Source organism: Xyrauchen texanus, chromosome 15 (assembly GCF_025860055.1).
Source record: "Xyrauchen texanus isolate HMW12.3.18 chromosome 15, RBS_HiC_50CHRs, whole genome shotgun sequence".
Classification (NCBI taxonomy): Eukaryota; Metazoa; Chordata; class Actinopteri; order Cypriniformes; family Catostomidae; genus Xyrauchen; species Xyrauchen texanus.
The window spans coordinates 12,243,721-12,260,720 of NC_068290.1; the positions used below are offsets into that span (position 1 = coordinate 12,243,721).

Consider the following 17,000-nt stretch of genomic DNA (forward strand, 5'->3'; position numbering starts at 1 on the left):
ACTGAGACCAAACTGCTTCGCCATGCCAGCAAGTTATGAGCAGAACAGGTCAGTCCATTTTGTTGTGTAGTTCTAACTCCGATACAGATGTTGGTTGAAAATGAACCTTATATATGCAAAGATGTGTGAATGTATTTTGATTAAAGCATAATTTATTGATCTTTACACAGCATCACAGCATAATTATTGAACTGAACATGTGCATATCCCTAAATAAAAGGCTAGAAACAAATAATCATTCTTTAACCACATGCATGTACATCATATATTGGCTTCGCTATATGGAGTGCATAATTTAAATACATTTTAACTGACTGAATACTGTTCACAACATTTTAGGCTGTCATTTAAGGGTTAAACTTCTGAAGCAATGAGTCACATGACACAACAGCATGGTGTCAATTCTCCTGAAGTACTTCTACAAGTGCAAAGCAAACAAAAGTGCCTCTGGTAAGAAATCTCTTTACGTTTTTTCATTAAAACCTGTTTGGTTGTAAATGAGTAGAGTCTCTAGTTTTGTTAGATATGCCGCTTTAAAAAAATTTTAACATTATTTTTTCACGTGCCAGCTCGATGATAAACATGATGTACACATACATTTATTGTGGGACATTATTCCTACAAAAGTTGATAAAACATGTTTGTTATTTTAAATAACTTTACACATTAACAAATCTGTGGGTTTTTTCGATTCATTTGAATATCAATATTGTTATATTTTATTTTATTATCACTGAACGGTTCTATTCATTAACATTAGTGAATGCATTGCTAAATTCACTGCACATTTTCAATTTGAGAATCAATAGGAATGAAAAATTTTGCTTTCAGAGGGTTTAGGAATTAGGATGAAAATAAGATGCATTTCCGAACTGTTCTGAGACCAGTACAGACAGAAAGCACACTGGAAGTATTCACTAAATAGGGAGCAAGAGAGCCAGGGGAGATCATAAACCTTAAACCATAAAGTCCATTCACTCCTAAAATCGGACCAAAAGTTCAGTTTCAGGCAGCAGATGATGTTTGGACCAATCAACATGTTTGGCAGACATGGGGCAATCAGTACTTGGATTCAGAATGAAATTGTATAATTTTATTTAAACATGGTTGGAAGTGATTGGATGATGCTGGCCATTACTTTGAATCAGAATTAATCATGCTAATTTCTGATATAATGTATAACATCTCAAGAACATGAATAATAATCACTCCTGGAAACATAAACAACTTGATGGGGGAAAAAAAATATTTATTTTGCTTGGTATTATATACAATTTCACAACTTAGTCCCGCTGTCCACATACTGTATGTGTACAACAATTTTTAGGAAAACTATTTACTCTAGAAAACCAGTCACACTCGGGTCTCAGGAGGTTAAAGATGAACTGAAAAGAAATGAATATAGTAGCCTACTTTTTACAGTATGTGTAAAATAATGGACACTCGCATGAAATGAAGACTCCAGTCATATCATTCACCTAGAAAAAGCTTTTTAATTCTGTATAAGTCAGGTTGTCCACTTATCTTGAGTATGCATTTGCTTAGTAAACTAAAACCTCAGATGAAGTTATATAAATCTCAGTAAAATAACATCAGCTTATTAAACTGTTTCTAAAACTAAAATTAATTTGTGGTCATTTTTATTTTATTTTTAATAAATATGAACATATTTATGTTTTATGAAAATGTATTTTAGCTTAATTGATTTTTTTTCATTATATTATTTTTATTCTTTTTTGTTGTTTTTTTATGAAATGGAAAGGTTTTCACAAATGTTTTCATTAAATTTTTCATTAATGAGAAAAGCACTGCTTAGAAAATGACAGTGCACCCACAAGAAATTCAACTGAATTAAATGTTTTGTTTTTTCTGAGTCAGAAACAGAGGTTAAGTTTGCCAGTTCTCTTTGCGTGGCAGCAATTAAATGACAAACATTGCAGCAAGGTCAGTCGTCTCTTAAAAGAATTGCAAAAAAAAAATCACTATTAGGCACACTTGTGCATGTGATGTCAGTCTAACCTTTCAGCCTGGTCAGTGCATTAATTCCTGGCAGACATCCGTACGATCTGTTTTAGGCCACAGTGACTCAGAATGCTCTTTGAAATTCTTGCTGGTGATCAGAGAGAGCAAACTGTTGCCCTTTTCCTTTCCTTTGGCAGGAGGCTGTCCAAGAGATTGGCCACTAGTTTCTCTTGAGCCTTTGTGCTCAGTCTAAGCGGCCCTCATTACCACGGTCTTGGGTTCACTTGTAGTCTTTTGGATTCAATTAGCTCCAGCGCCCAGGAAACTGTTGAAGGGCATTTTGATCAAGCAAGGCTTTGAGGGAGCGGAAAAGGTCAGCAATGAATTCTCTTCCAACACACATTGGAATACACATCTCATATTTAGTACTGCAAATGCATGTGTTCTGCAAAACAAAAATCAAAGTTTATATACTGTATATTTTAGAATATAAATTCTGTTGCAACGAGGGTTGAGAACTTTACAAAAAAATTATTTTATTAAGTTTATTGTGTGTTGACATAAGTTAGTTTTAATTTGTTAATTTCTAGTTCTAAATTTTAATTACTCATGTCCATAACACCTACAGCAGTAATACAAGAGCCTATTTATTTACCAGTGATTTTGCTTTGTGAAATCTCATTATTTAGGTTAATTGAGATTTGCTGTTGTTTCTCTGTGTGTGTGTGTGCCTCCTGTAAGAATGACCTTGGTGGGCAGCAGGTGTCAGCGAGAAGGAAATAATATGCCTGAAATCACCTGCAGGGGACATAAAATTCCCAATTAAACCTCACAGTGCCTGGATGCGTGCAGGATACTCTGCACGTGCTGAGAATAACTGTCTAAGAGGACATAGGCCTACGTTTTAACTCTGCATATGCAAAAAGGCAGACTAAAAAAAGAATTATATAAAAGTATGGTATAATCCACGTGTATTTTTAATGTAAGTACTACATATATCTATAAACATTTGAAATTAATGAGACAAAAATTTGAATGGAAAATATGTGGTGTCACATTTATGTCCATCATACTTAATGTCAACATGCATGCATTTACAAAATATACACAATAGTCAAATATTGTACACTCTTGACTGAAATTAATTTATATTTCTTGTAGACTTTATTTTGCACTGTGGCGTGGGGACGTGGTCATGTGTCGGTCTGTGGGAGAGAGAGAGAGAGAGAGAGAGCGGTAAGGCTTGTCACCTGGTTTGTAATTAACCCTAACACCTGTGTCTTGTTATAGTGATGCAGAGCGAGACACAAGAGGAGCGCTGAGTGCCCAGAGAGGGAGAGATTCCTGAAGCCTTACTTTGTTTATGTGTCGTATTTTTGAGTTATTGAGTTACCGTTATCTATATGAGAATAAAGAGTACAACTGACCTCAATCCTGCTTCGCTGTCTCCTGACCCCTCCATTGCCCGAACAAAGTGTGCTACATGCACTTTAGAAGAATATTGAACCATTTGACTGACGGAACATTGTTTAGAGTCAGTTTGATTTGTTAATATTGAACTCATTTCAGAGTTTGAATTGCGATTAATTCGAGTTTGAACTTTGAGTGAATTGTGTGTTTTAACACTGATCAAAGTGATAGTTTGATCACTGAGTCATTTGCATAATTAGAATAAAGTGTAATAATTTGAGTATAATTGATGCATTTGACTCATTGATGATTTTGTGAACAATCATATTTTGGTTATTTATAATTGTAATAACATTAGCACATTTTAAGGAATATTCAATACAAGTTAAGTTCAATTGACTGCATTTGTGGCATGATATTTATTATAATATTGATTACCACAAAAATGCATTTTGATTTGCTCCTTTTCTTTAAATAAAATGCAGAAATCTGGATACCAGCGAGGATGGAAGTAAATGGGGCCAATCCGTAAATGTAAAAATACTTAACGTTTCAAAAGTATAGTCACAAGACATAAACATAAATCATGTTTTAACATGATTTTAGTGTGATAAAATCACTTACTATCCTTTTCTGTGTAAAGTTATAGGCAATTTTATAACTTCGTTGCCATTGACAACAAACCCTAAAACGACTGTAAAAATGACAATTTAAAAAAATGTACAGCTCAAATAATACATGAACTTTAACAGAAGAATTAATTAAGTTCTTTTATAAAATTATAAACTTCACATTTCTGCCTTTAAACCCTCCAAAAATTGTCCTCATTCTCTTCCATTGTAAGTGGCTCAAAAAAATTACGATTTTAGCTTTTGTAAAAAGTAATGTATGGAAGATATGTAGACTCATCCATCCATCACTTTGTATAATTTAATAGTTTTGGTGACATAACTACTATTCTTAAATATTGTAAATAGTAATAACAAGGAATGGGTAGATGTGTCCTAACAGTTAGTAATTTACATGTTTTATATAAAATAAGCTTTAAGGGGCATTTAAACTACTCTTTGAGCATGCAAATGTTTTCTGTACAATGCAACTGACCAGGATATGATGTCAGTAAATAATACATCACAAAAAATATATAAAAATATATTGTCAACTCACTTTCCTGCAACAATAAAACACATAGTTTTAAAATATGTATTCTTTACATTGAGCCAAAATGTCAGTGTGTGACGCTTCAGTCTTCTATTGGTCACATGGTCTTATCATACGAATTCACAGTTCAGAGTTCACCAAGCCTGAAATTTGGTTCACGGCGTTGTACGAAATTTCTTCGCTTGAGCTTGCATTTCCGGCCTCCCATGTTCAGATGTTTTTGAACGGGCACAGCTACACATTTTCGAGTGCAAAACTAAATGATGTGTCCCAGGCCGATTGCACCACCTTTAGTGAACCCCCATTTTATGGCGGCCCAATGCATTGCAGACTTTGCAAATATGTTTTTTGCCCCTTTGCATTTCAATGGGATTGAATTGAGCACAAAGTGTAGTGTGACCACCCCTTACTTTAATAGAAGGTCACTTTTATGGCTGCAAAGGATAACATCTATAAGATCATAAGTGGCACCATGAGCCAACAACATAAACACTTGACTACACCACTTCACAATTTATCACCCCTTTTCCCTTTATTCCCCATGTAATGGAAGACAATTTTCATGTTGTTTTCAAGCCCTTGAGACTATGTGCAGTCATCAGTTATTCAGACAGCCATATTCAGACATCATCTTCACTTTGTTGCTCCCAACTAATTATCAAGAATTTGAGAGGTTGAGAGGAGCATATACATGTGTTAAGAGAAATTATATGATTTTGAGCTCTTTCAAAGGACTTTGGTTATGGTGAATCATACAGTTGGGGTGTAACAATTAACTCATCTCACGATTTGGTTCAGCTCGGCTCACAATATCTTAAAGCCTGAGATTGAAAGTTTTTTATTACTTTTAAGAAGTATACGAAATCAGATTTGAGGACCGGAACTAACTGTTTTTTTAAATGTTCAAAATTAATATTTTGTTTTTATAAAATAGTATTGTCTCTGATTACATCAAAATATGATATACATATAAACATTGTAATGGAAGTGCATGCTTATCCAGTTAAATAAGAAAGGCTCTACTTAAACTTAATGACAAAATAAGTTCAGTTAGGAAACTCTGTGGTGCAGGGTATTAGGTCACCCTAGAACACCTTGCTACGTTAACCAATCAGAACCCCTTTTTTCCTCATGCACCATTTCTTCCTCCACCTCCCCAGCACCACATGTCTAGATCTGCTCTATGGGGATGGGATTTTATGTTTGTTTGGTAGAAGTAGCACATTTCTTTGTAAGCAGCAGCGCATAGGTTCCGTGCAACAGCAGCAGCATATTTACTCATGTCAAGTAGTAGCAACAGCAGCATGCGTAGAACAGATCTAGTAGTAGTATGTAGTAGAATTAATATAGCACTATCATTAAATCGCTGTAAATAAATTTTTTGTCTTGTGCAGAATAGATTCACTCTCACGTTTCAAGCGGACATTCGATCCCTCACGCTGAAAAGGCGTGTTTCTCTTTCTGGCTTCTGGTGCTCCCTGGTTGACATTTGCTTACATGGTGAGGAGAAATCTAATATGCAAAAGGCTGCTAAAATTATAGTGTGCTTTCAGGGATGATCATTTACACTGAGGATCGCTGACATGTGTGTACTTACATCAGAGTGAAGCATGTGTGTGGTTCAGTCTGAGCAGCGCAGCAATGTGAGATGATGATCAATTTGATCATATCTTAATTCTGATCACAGTGTATGATGATGATCCCTTCCCAAATGTTAACTACAATTGCAGTAAACTTTACACATTTCAGAGAAAATCAACAGTCAATGATCTATCTGAATCCGAAACATTTGTGCTTCTTCATTAACATAAAGATTTAATAATATGTAACATTCATAACATTAATTGTGGCAGGCAAATAGCACTGAGGTTTGTGAATAAGGCGTGATCTAGTAAATTTACATAGGAATGTTTTGCTGAAAAGAATGGCTGTGGCTTAATTTAAACTAATGATATTTCATTACATTTAGATCCTGGTAAATGTAAAAAAAAAAACTAAAAAAAAAAAACTGATGCCAAATGCAAATCTGATGTAACTGCTTGGTAAACTCAGCCCATGTTTATATTTTCCTTGTGAGAATGCACTGGAACAATCATGGTGGATTTAATAAACCGCCTGCCTCTCAATCTGTCTGTGTTGAGCAAGATTTTTTGAAGAGGTAAATGGATTTGCAGTGGGTCAGTAGGAACATGAATGCATATATGCTTTTCCTAAGAGAGAAACCCACAATGTTGCCAGTCCTTTGTTTAGCTGGATTTATGAATTATGAATGTTATTTTATAACGTAGTTGACTTCCCAATTTTGACATATTCTTATGCTAGAGTACAAGGAAACAGAGTAAAAAAGTGTCTGTAAAAGCATGACTGCACTCAGTTAAATGACACAAGTTTCCTCTTCAATCAATCTCTCCCAAATTACTCAGTTCTAGTACTTGTGGAATATTCTTTTTTCTTTGTGGCTGTGCTGTTACCTAGTGCATGCTGCTTTTGTGATCTCAAAAGATGTACTAGGAAGGAACATAAATGAGAAATAATTATGTTTAAACTGCGAAGAATAATCAGTCTGAAGAATGGAGGATTTCATTAATCAAATCAATCTGAGTTGTTTCATTTTTATACCAATGAAACAACTCAAATGGCTGGATGCATTACAACTCACATTAATTAACCTGAACATGAATCTTATTCATGCAAAAGACCCAGGTCAATGTTTCTATCGTTTATGGCTCTGCTACAAAATCACTGAAGTTACACAACAGTCAGCACAGCAAAAATCGATAACAATCAGATGCATCTCCACTATCTAATTTTTCTTTGGCTCAATACTTGAAAATTAACTGAATAAATATAATTGTGGCATTTAGTAAATGTAGCAATATTCATATGTACATTTATATATATATATATATATATATATATATATATATATATATAGCTGGCATATGTAAATTAATTGGTCCAGATTTAATTTATTATCCTGTTTTAATCTAGATGCATTGAGTGTGGGTAAACAGCCTATCACATTTAGCACATAACAGTTTCATTATGCTCTTCTAAAAAAGTGCAGCACTCATATTTTAAGAAAACAAAAGGAACTAACATTTGAAGAGAACCTGTGACTATTACCACAGAGCTGGGAATGCCATTTATTGCAAAGGTCATTGTGAATGTTAATAAAACTAGTATTTGTGTGTAAATGAAAAAAATTATCTTAAAGGTTAGCATACAATATATTCTACAACTGAAATTGTAGAGATATTTTGAAAAAGGTTAGGTCTTTGCTAGACTAATAATAAAATTATACGAAAACTTCAATTTTAGCATGAAGACCCTAACTGAATGAAAAATAACCATGTTTATATGTGTATATTCATAGATGTTTCTTAGCTATAGCAATTGATTGGTGGTTAAAATGCAAAGGTCAAACCACATTTACTGTATGTGAATGGCATTAAAATACAATAAAATTAAAAGTGTTTTAATGTTTAAAACAGCATTCCTAAATGTCCGACATGACCGAGGACTTTATACATGTTCATGAATCAAATGTCTGGCACTCTTTTGCAATCCCAATGAAACAATTCATATGGTTGGATGCATTACAACTCATGAATTAACTTGAACATAAATCTTACTTTTATTTATTTTTTTCCACTGGCTCTTACTAGCATTCCTAATTGTCCGACATGACTGAGGTTTTGGACAATTGGCGTGGATGCATCATCACACAAAAAAAAAAAAACATTTTATTTTTACTGATGCCATTGCCAAAAAAAACCTTTTCACTGGCATGTTTGTCACCCATTACTCTATTTCACCATTTAAAGTGTCCAATAATAGGGAATTACCAAAATAAATTAGCTTGATGGTCATGTGATCTTAACCCTTGAGTCACATGATAAACATTCCTTTGTGAGTGCCTATTAGTGAAAATGCAGCCTCCAGATGTGATTTTTAACCACATTTGGAAATATTACTTTTCATTTAAATGGAATAGAAATACTAAATACACCAATAATCAGTGTTTGGTGTATTCAAATTTTTCAAATTACTTTACTATTTACAGTACTTAATCTACAAGTAATGACATTAGTAATTCCTTTTTAACTTTTCACAGACAAGTTTGTTTTTTTCTCAACACTTGACAAAACTAGAGCTACTGATTCTGGTTAAAGCACAAGCCTGAGAGAACCATTTGTATTCCAATGGCATACACTCCATCTTCTTTAACAGTTGGGTTTTCCAAAAACAAACCTGTAAATAGAAACACATTCAATTGATGTTCCCATAACCTGGCACTGGCCTGGTTCTGCTGTGAAAAGGTGCTATGGGCTATTCGAGACAGTGGAAACATGCTTTGCTAAAGGTCTCCAGCATTTGTCTTGTCAGAGCAAGCGCATCTTTGATACTGGCAAAAATGGCTGAACATCTTTCATGAGGACAGCAGGGGTATCGCTCAAATAAATCTGTCCTCCATCAGCTGGCTGAAGACCTATTGGTATTTCAGATGTGCAACAGTGAACAAAGACCTCCCTTGGTACACAGAGGTCAAATCACCCACTGATCAGAATTCTTGTATCTGACCGTGGACTTTCAGAGGGGAGAAGACTGCAGTGGTTGGCCAGACACCAATAGGCCACATAGGTGGTCTGCAGTTAAGCTCTGAATGGTGAGACAAAGAAAAACAAAAATCAATTAAAGTCTGCAAACATTTGAGCAAGTATTTTCCCTGACATTTAGCTCATGATGAGCATTTGTCAAAGTTTAATACAGTTCTCTTTGCCGGTGTTTGTGGTCGTGGAGAAGAGAGGTATTTGATAGGTTTACTTGATGTGCTTGATTGACAATCGATTCCAATAATGTCATGACTAGCACTTTTCTCACTCCCTGTATATCAACGTTAGCAAATACAGGCATATTTATTGAAAACAATTGAATGAATAGTGCAGGACCAATAGAGAAACCCCAATAGCCTAAACGGAGTTCACCAAAAGTTACTTAACTTATTAAAACAGTCTGGACGGGGGCCTGAGTAGCTCAGTGAGTAAAGATGCTGACTACCACCCCTGGAGTTCTCAAGTTCGAATCCCGGTGCGTGCTTAGTGACTCCAGCCAGATCTCCTAAGCAACCAAATTGTCACGGTTGTTAGGGAGGGTAGAGTCACATGGAGTAATCTCCTCGTGGTCGTTATAATGTGGTTAGCTCTTGGTAGGGTGTGTGGTGAGTTGTCCGCGGTAACACGCTCCACAAGCCACTTGATAAGCTGCGCGGGTTGACGGTCTCAAATTGAGGTGTCACTATGACACCATGAGGATTAGAGTGCATTCCAAATTGGGGAGAAAAAAAAATATCTAGACATTGCTGAAATTAATTATAATTATGCCCCCCCATCCCAATTATTAAATAATTGAAAGAAATATATAATTTTTTTAAAGAATGTTGTTTCTAGATTAGCAACAGTAATGTTTACAACAGCAAAGTCACTATATAAACTCAATATCTCACTGGAAACAAATACAAAATGTCAATAAAATAATTGTATCCAATGGCTGTGAAGAAAGCAGGGAAGGCTGTCATCAAGGGGCTGTGTTTGATGTCAATCAAACTGCGCACATGTGGGTCAAGTGCATGTGGACCTGTCACCGTCTTTGCTGCCTACATAGCGCCGGGGAAAATTGCGATGTTTATTTTTAAAATTAGATAGACATCAAATAAAAAATTTGACTTCTCAGCATTAACATCAACTTTTTGTCCCTGTGACGGCAGAGGGCAGGGCCGGGTCGTGATTTTGCACACCCGGTCCCTTATCAGGCTAATCAAGCCTCCGAGAGGGATAAAGGCCGACTGCGGACAGTGGTACGAGAGAGAGGGAATGTATACGGGCAGCTGACCATCGTGTGTTGATGTTTCTGTCTTTTGTTTAAGTTTTTCATTAAAATATTATCTATATTGTCAAGCCGGTTCTCGACTCCTCCTTGCCCATTAATCCCTTTACACTGGTGCCGAAGACCCGGGAAGGAGGAGGCATATGCATTAGTGGAGTCCTTGCCACTACCATCCACCCCAATGGAGCAGCCGCGGCTAACATGCTAACGTTATGTAAAGGTTAAGCTAGCTAGCTGCAAATTTATTTGCTAGTCTACACTAGCTCCTCGCTTTTGCCATGTTCAGCTTCGCCTGTCATACCTAGTGCTTCATGCATGGCAAGAAATTTGGCCATCACCTCTCTGCTTCTTTCGTTCACTTTTGCTATCTGTTTGCTGTCTTTTCTTTTTTGTGCCCCTGATTTTAGCCTTTGTGAGGCATTTTGGCTCTCTAGCCAGTCCCCACTTTGCACAATGCACATTGTGTGTGTTCTGCACATCGGATTGGCCAGTTGTTTCGACTGAACCATTATCACAATAAAGCTGTACTCTCCCAGCGTCATGGTTTTCCAGGTAAACTCCACCTCTGCAGAGACTAATTATGAGGCAGGCAACAAGGAACTGCTGTCCATCAAATCTGCCCTAGAGGAGTGGAGACACTGGTTGGAGGGATCCAGGCACCCGTTTCCAGTCATTACTGACCTCAAGAACTTGGAATATATCAAGAATGCCAAGAGAATGAATCCATGACAGGCCAGGTGGGCGCTCTTCTTCACCCGATTCAATTTTACTGTTACTTATCGTCCAGGCAGAAATAATTTCAAAGCAGATGCCTCCTCTCGAAGACATGATCCAGTTCATTCTTCGTCTCTCCCAAAACCAATTCTGCCATAGTCTGTTTTCATCGTGCCCATCCGTTGGGACGTTATGGATGAGATCCATCGTGGACAACAAGATGAACCTCCACCATAGGAATGTCCTTCCAATAGACAGCACATACCCCAAAATCTCAGACAGAGGGTCTTACAATGGGTGCACACTTCCCTAGGCTCTGTTCACCCAGGTATTCAAAGAACGACAATGTTGGTATGTAAATCTTTCTGGTGGTCCACTCTTTTCCATGATGTTACTAATTATGTTAATGCCTGCCATGTCTGTGCACAACTTAGAACCCCCTGTTTATTCTCTGCTGGGCCGCTGGAACCTCTGCCCATCCCTCAACGATCATGGTCAAATCTAGCAGTAGACTTTATCACGATCTCCCTAATTCCAAGGGTTTCACTGCCATCTGTGTCATTGTTGATCTTTTTCTAAATCATGTAATCTGATCCCCATGAAAGGTCTACCCACAGCTATTGAGACTGCAGATGCCCTTTTTAACCAAGTTTTCAGGGTGTATGGAATCCCAGACCACATTGTCACAGACCGGGGACCACAGTTCACATCATGGGTATGGAAGGCCGTTTGACATCATTTAAATATCTATGTCAGTTTAACCTCTGGTTATCACCCTCAGGCTAACGGTCAAATGGAGAGGGTAAATCAAGAAATTGGATGCTACTTACGCTCTGACTAAAGAACTACATATAACTATAGCTGGATCTGAAATAACGTACTGTCATAGTATGTACTGTATTTGATGAAGGTTATTCTTCTCTGCTGGTAAAACTGTGCATTCCTTGGCTATGCATTTGAGTAGTATGAATAGATTTCGGATATTCCGGATACAGCATATATTTTAAAATGCTGCTTTTTAAGGTTTAGTATTCGTGCAAGGCCATTTTGCAACATCAATCTTCATTTAATCAATCATGCAGCTTTAAAGGATATCTTACCGTGGTCTCAGAATTGTAATGCTGCACTCCATTCAACTCGGAATGCTGGATTTTTCAAATTCCTACTGGGAAAAGTGCAATAGAACACCACTTGAAGTCTTTATTCCAACTTGGAAAGTAGTGTGGAAATTTTAAACTCCGATTTCACAGAGGTGCGTGAAGTTACAATCATGTCGGCACCCAGGAAGATATACAAATTAAGTGATAAACATTCACTTATATAGACAAATTAGTAATTCAAAGAGTCAAGTACCTACATTACATGATAAAGCTTGTTTTGTCATGTAATGACATTTAACAAATGTTAGCAGAGTAGCAAATGTTCAAAATATGGTAAATTATACTCTCTTTTGATAATCGTACACCTTACAGTGAGTGTTACAGTTTTGTTTCCTTAAACATCATCTTTCGAGTACCTGACAATGGAATGTTTGGAGATAGGAGATATCAAATAGGAATGTCCCACATGCGACTTGAATGGAATGCAGCGAAAGTCTGCTGGTTTTAAAGTGTTTTGGATGGTTTGCCTCATCATGTTAAGGTAAGTGCTGCTTTCACAACTGTCTTGTCCAGTTAATGGCAGTTTTTCTGCATTAATGTGAGAATGAGCATAAATAAAAAGTTAATATTACATAAAATGTTGCATGTTTTTAGGAGTGCCAACCCTTCTACATATTGTGGCAAATATTATTTCTGGATTGTACATTTGAATTCAATGTTTTAAAAAGTGTGTTACTAATCAATTATTTTTGTGTTTATGCTTATAACCGATATGACGATGGTTTTAATTTGGTCAATAATTAGCCGGAAAATTTCCGCTGACTACCACCCCTGGAGTCGCGCATTCGAATCCAGAGCTTGCTAAGTGACTCCAGCCAGGTTTCCTAAGCAACAAAATTGGCCCGGTTGCTAGGGAGGGTAGAGTCACATGGGGTAACCTCCTCATGGTCATGATTAGGGGTTCTCACTCAATGGGGCGCGTGGTAAGTTGTGCGTGGATTGCCAAGAGTAGCATGAGCCTCCCATGCTGTGAGTCTCTGTGGTGTCATGCACAACAAGCCACGTAATAAGGAATGCGTGGATTGACTGTCTCAGAAGCGGAGGCAACTCCTCCGCCACCTGGATTGAGTTGAGTAACCGCACCATCACGAGGACTTACTAAGTAGTGGGAATTGGGCATTCCATATTGGGAGAAAAGGGGATAAAATAATAAAACAAAAATAATCATAATAATTAGCTGAAAATATTGGCAGCCAATACATTGGTGCATCTTAATTAGCTTGTAACACCTGCTTTTAAAACGCTTTTGGATGCTACATAATGAATTAAGGGACCAGAGACTTTCGCGTTTCAATGAGCCATGTGTATTACACCACAAATCACCATACAGACAGTAAACATACAAAGTACATAGGCATCCAGTTGCAAGGCAAACATCAAAATAGTTCAGACTTTCATAGTAGAGTCTTTGGCTACCAAGAGCTCAGTCTTAAGAGTAATAGGAGCAAGGTGAAACAGTACTTAAGTGCAATATGGATGAGGTCACATCTGCCTGAATCCGAGCTTCCAAGTGGCTGTTGGTAATGTGAACAAACTGTAGCTGGTGGAACGCACAATAGATGACAAAAGTGTTGTTGGCAAATCAAAGACAATTAATCCCATTTTGGTCAAGGACCTAGCTATAATTGAGCTGCATTCCTCATGACTGCACGTTGAACCCTATTTTAGCTTAGGAACCTCAGGTTCCTCAAATCAGGGAAAAAACACTAGACAGCATTGGTGAGAAAGCTTCTCCATGTGGTTAACACATCCGTCCTCCCTCATACTACTACTTCTATCCTTTTTATGCTACCAGGAATCACACTGGCTAGAGCACCCCTAGTGACAGGATTAAATATTGCATGTGCAGAAAGCTAATAGGACAAATTTACATTTTACATTTATGCATTTGGCAGACGCTTTTATCCAAAGCGACTTACAGTGCACTTATTACAGGGACAATCCCCCCGGAGCAACCTGGAGTTAAGTGCCTTGCTCAAGGGCCCAACAGTGGCATCTTTGTGGTGCTGGGGCTTGAACCCCCGACGTACTGGTCAGTAACCCTGAGCCTCAACCACTGAGCCACCACTGCCCCACATATGTAACTGTAAAACTGTTACAAGCTAAAGTTAATAAATAGCAAAAGTTTGATGGATATTAAGATCATAAGTGTTGATTTCAGGATATAATCTACCCCAAGTGAGTGCTACAATAATATAATACAATAAATATTTATGTATTTCATACAGTATGTGAACGTTTTCAAGTTGTCAAATTAAGCAATGGAAAAGACAAGACAAATTGCACCTAAACTAAATGTCCATAAAGATAAAATTAACTTTTGATTATAAGACATATACTTAAAATATGATATGCCTGCTGATTTGCAGAGCAATTTTGGTGTCTCGAGGGTAACAAAGTTTGTTGTGGTTAACAAGTATATGGGGAAAAAAATTCCTATCATGTTCAAATCAAACCTACGCCAACACCAGCTAATAGTACAACAATAAATAAAGGTCAAACTTGCCAAATGCTAACGGATTTGACAGCTATTATTCCAAATCTTGCTACAAAAGGAAAATGAAAAGCAGGGAGTGAGTAGGAAGATCTGAAAGGCTAATGCAAGACATTTGGGTCAAGCGAAGGATGCGACAGGTGTGATAGGTCATGTCAGTTTTGTTGTATAATTTATACTTGCATCCATTATATACAAAACAATTGTTTTTGGTCTTTTATGTATTAATTTTTTAAAATACTTTTATAACTTTTCTTTTTGCAACCAGTACTTCACTGATCCATTTCAAACTTCAGCTTTGTCGATTTAACAAGAGGGTATTCAACAGGATTTATTTTGTCAATGCAGAGAGCCCTCCCTCTTTCTTAAAACGTTTTCTTCTCCACTTATTGTCTCAGCAACAATATTGATGCGGCAGTTTCTTATGAGTGACTCACACTTTTGTGTCTGCCTTGACCTTTTGTTGTTAGGCTTTGTGGTTGCTTGGATACACTCTTTCTCCCGGCAACATATAAATCAGAAGAGATGAGCCATTAACAGATGCAGTAATTTAATTGTCACCCTCTAAAGAGACATGTCCAGAAAGTGAGCTTTAGTGGTACATGAAAACTAATTAGATGGGAGATACAGACAGACTCTCATCACAGACGGGGTGGATATGGTTCTGCAGTGCTCTTGTGTTAAGATGGTGAACTATGCAAAGTGGGAAAGAAGTGGGCTGATTATGTAATGCCGTTTTAGAGTGGAGGAGGTGAAGAACGAAGAGATGGACTAGTCCATATGTCACGTACTGTACCCACATTTGATTCAAACACATCCTACCAATTCACCCCCTTACAGACAATAAACTTCACTGATTTTGTTCAGTAATAGTTATTTCTTCAAATGTTTTTAGTTCTAATTGTTTGTTCTTGGGATACTTTTTAAAGATGAAATGACAATTAAAGGATAGTAGAGAAAAGGACACAATTTATTTAGAACGACAAAATAGTGAGTAAATAATGACCAGTGGAGTTTATTCAAGTATTAACTTCGTCCCAGATGTTAATCCAAAAATGCCAAGGGAGAAATAAAGACCTATAAGTTTAATGTAAATAGCATAGCAAAAAATAAAAATGGTCTAAAGAATTTGATGAGAAATGTTCATATTGACATGAAGTTCATATTTAAATCTCAGACTTTTGATTGCAAGCATCTAGAGGAGACACATGTGAGATTACGTTGGACTGTTTTTTAGTAGAAAATTTGAGAAGTAGGCTAATGGTCTCAAGTAAAAGTCTTCATTTGCTTTCCATTTAATCTGACTTCTGCCTAGGCGAAACAATTGTGACATTACAGAGATCTGGATTTTTCTTATCTGCTTTAAATAGATAATGTTTTATGGGGAGTTTTCGACTCATTTTTAATAAATCAATTAATAAATTTGCATGCAGAACATGTAGCAATTAATACGACTTAACCAGATGTCAAAATCACTAGATTTCATACCGGGCTTGTATGACTGTATGACTTTTACTCAAATTGTGAAACAAGATATGATTGAATAAACTGCATAGAAAGCTAACTAAGAAAATTAGATCTGGTAATAAATGGAGCATGTGCAAAGTTGCCATCAGGCTGGAGGCTTTGACCAAGTGTCAATCAATGAGATTAATGACGACCCCACTACCATTTTCAGGGGCTCAGAAAGCGGAGACCTGAGAAACAGCCAGTCTCTTATTGCATTACACTTTCAATTCTGCTTAATGAAATCCACTATGCTGGACAATGGGCCGAAATTACATTTGAGCAATGGATGACCAGCACCCCTGCCCCCCACCAATCCGGCCTCTTAAAAAGCAAAAGCACTGCAAGAATATCTGTAAAGATAGAATTTGCTTTACAGATAATTTTCTTAATTAACCAACACAAGATTTAATTAAAAGCAGGTCTGGTTTAATTACAGTGATTCTCTTGCACTCTCCCTCTCTGCACCTGAACAATGAACAGTGTACTGATGTGTAGAGCAGAGGCGTAGAGGGACCACGTTTTCTTTGAGGCCAGTGCAATATAAACTGATTAATAGGTTGTGAGTGTCCCTTCAGCATGGCCACGTTTTGATGCAGCTGAAGTTTGAGATCCAGAAATGCCCTTTTGCCCTTGCGAGTACCATTTGTGTTATGGGTTGTTGCCAATGTACAACATTACAAATCCATTATGGTTAGGATGCTCCT

The 17,000-nt window shown here is 36.9% G+C and overlaps 1 long non-coding RNA gene across 1 annotated transcript; it reads left to right on the forward strand.

Annotated features, from left to right (window-relative positions):
* Positions 1-417: 417 nt before the first annotated feature.
* On the forward strand, positions 418-2,802 carry LOC127655633 (uncharacterized). The gene is made up of 3 exons (XR_007972058.1): positions 418-450; positions 2,160-2,335; positions 2,704-2,802. It is a non-coding gene; the product is annotated as an uncharacterized LOC127655633 (long non-coding RNA).
* Positions 2,803-17,000: the final 14,198 nt, after the last annotated feature.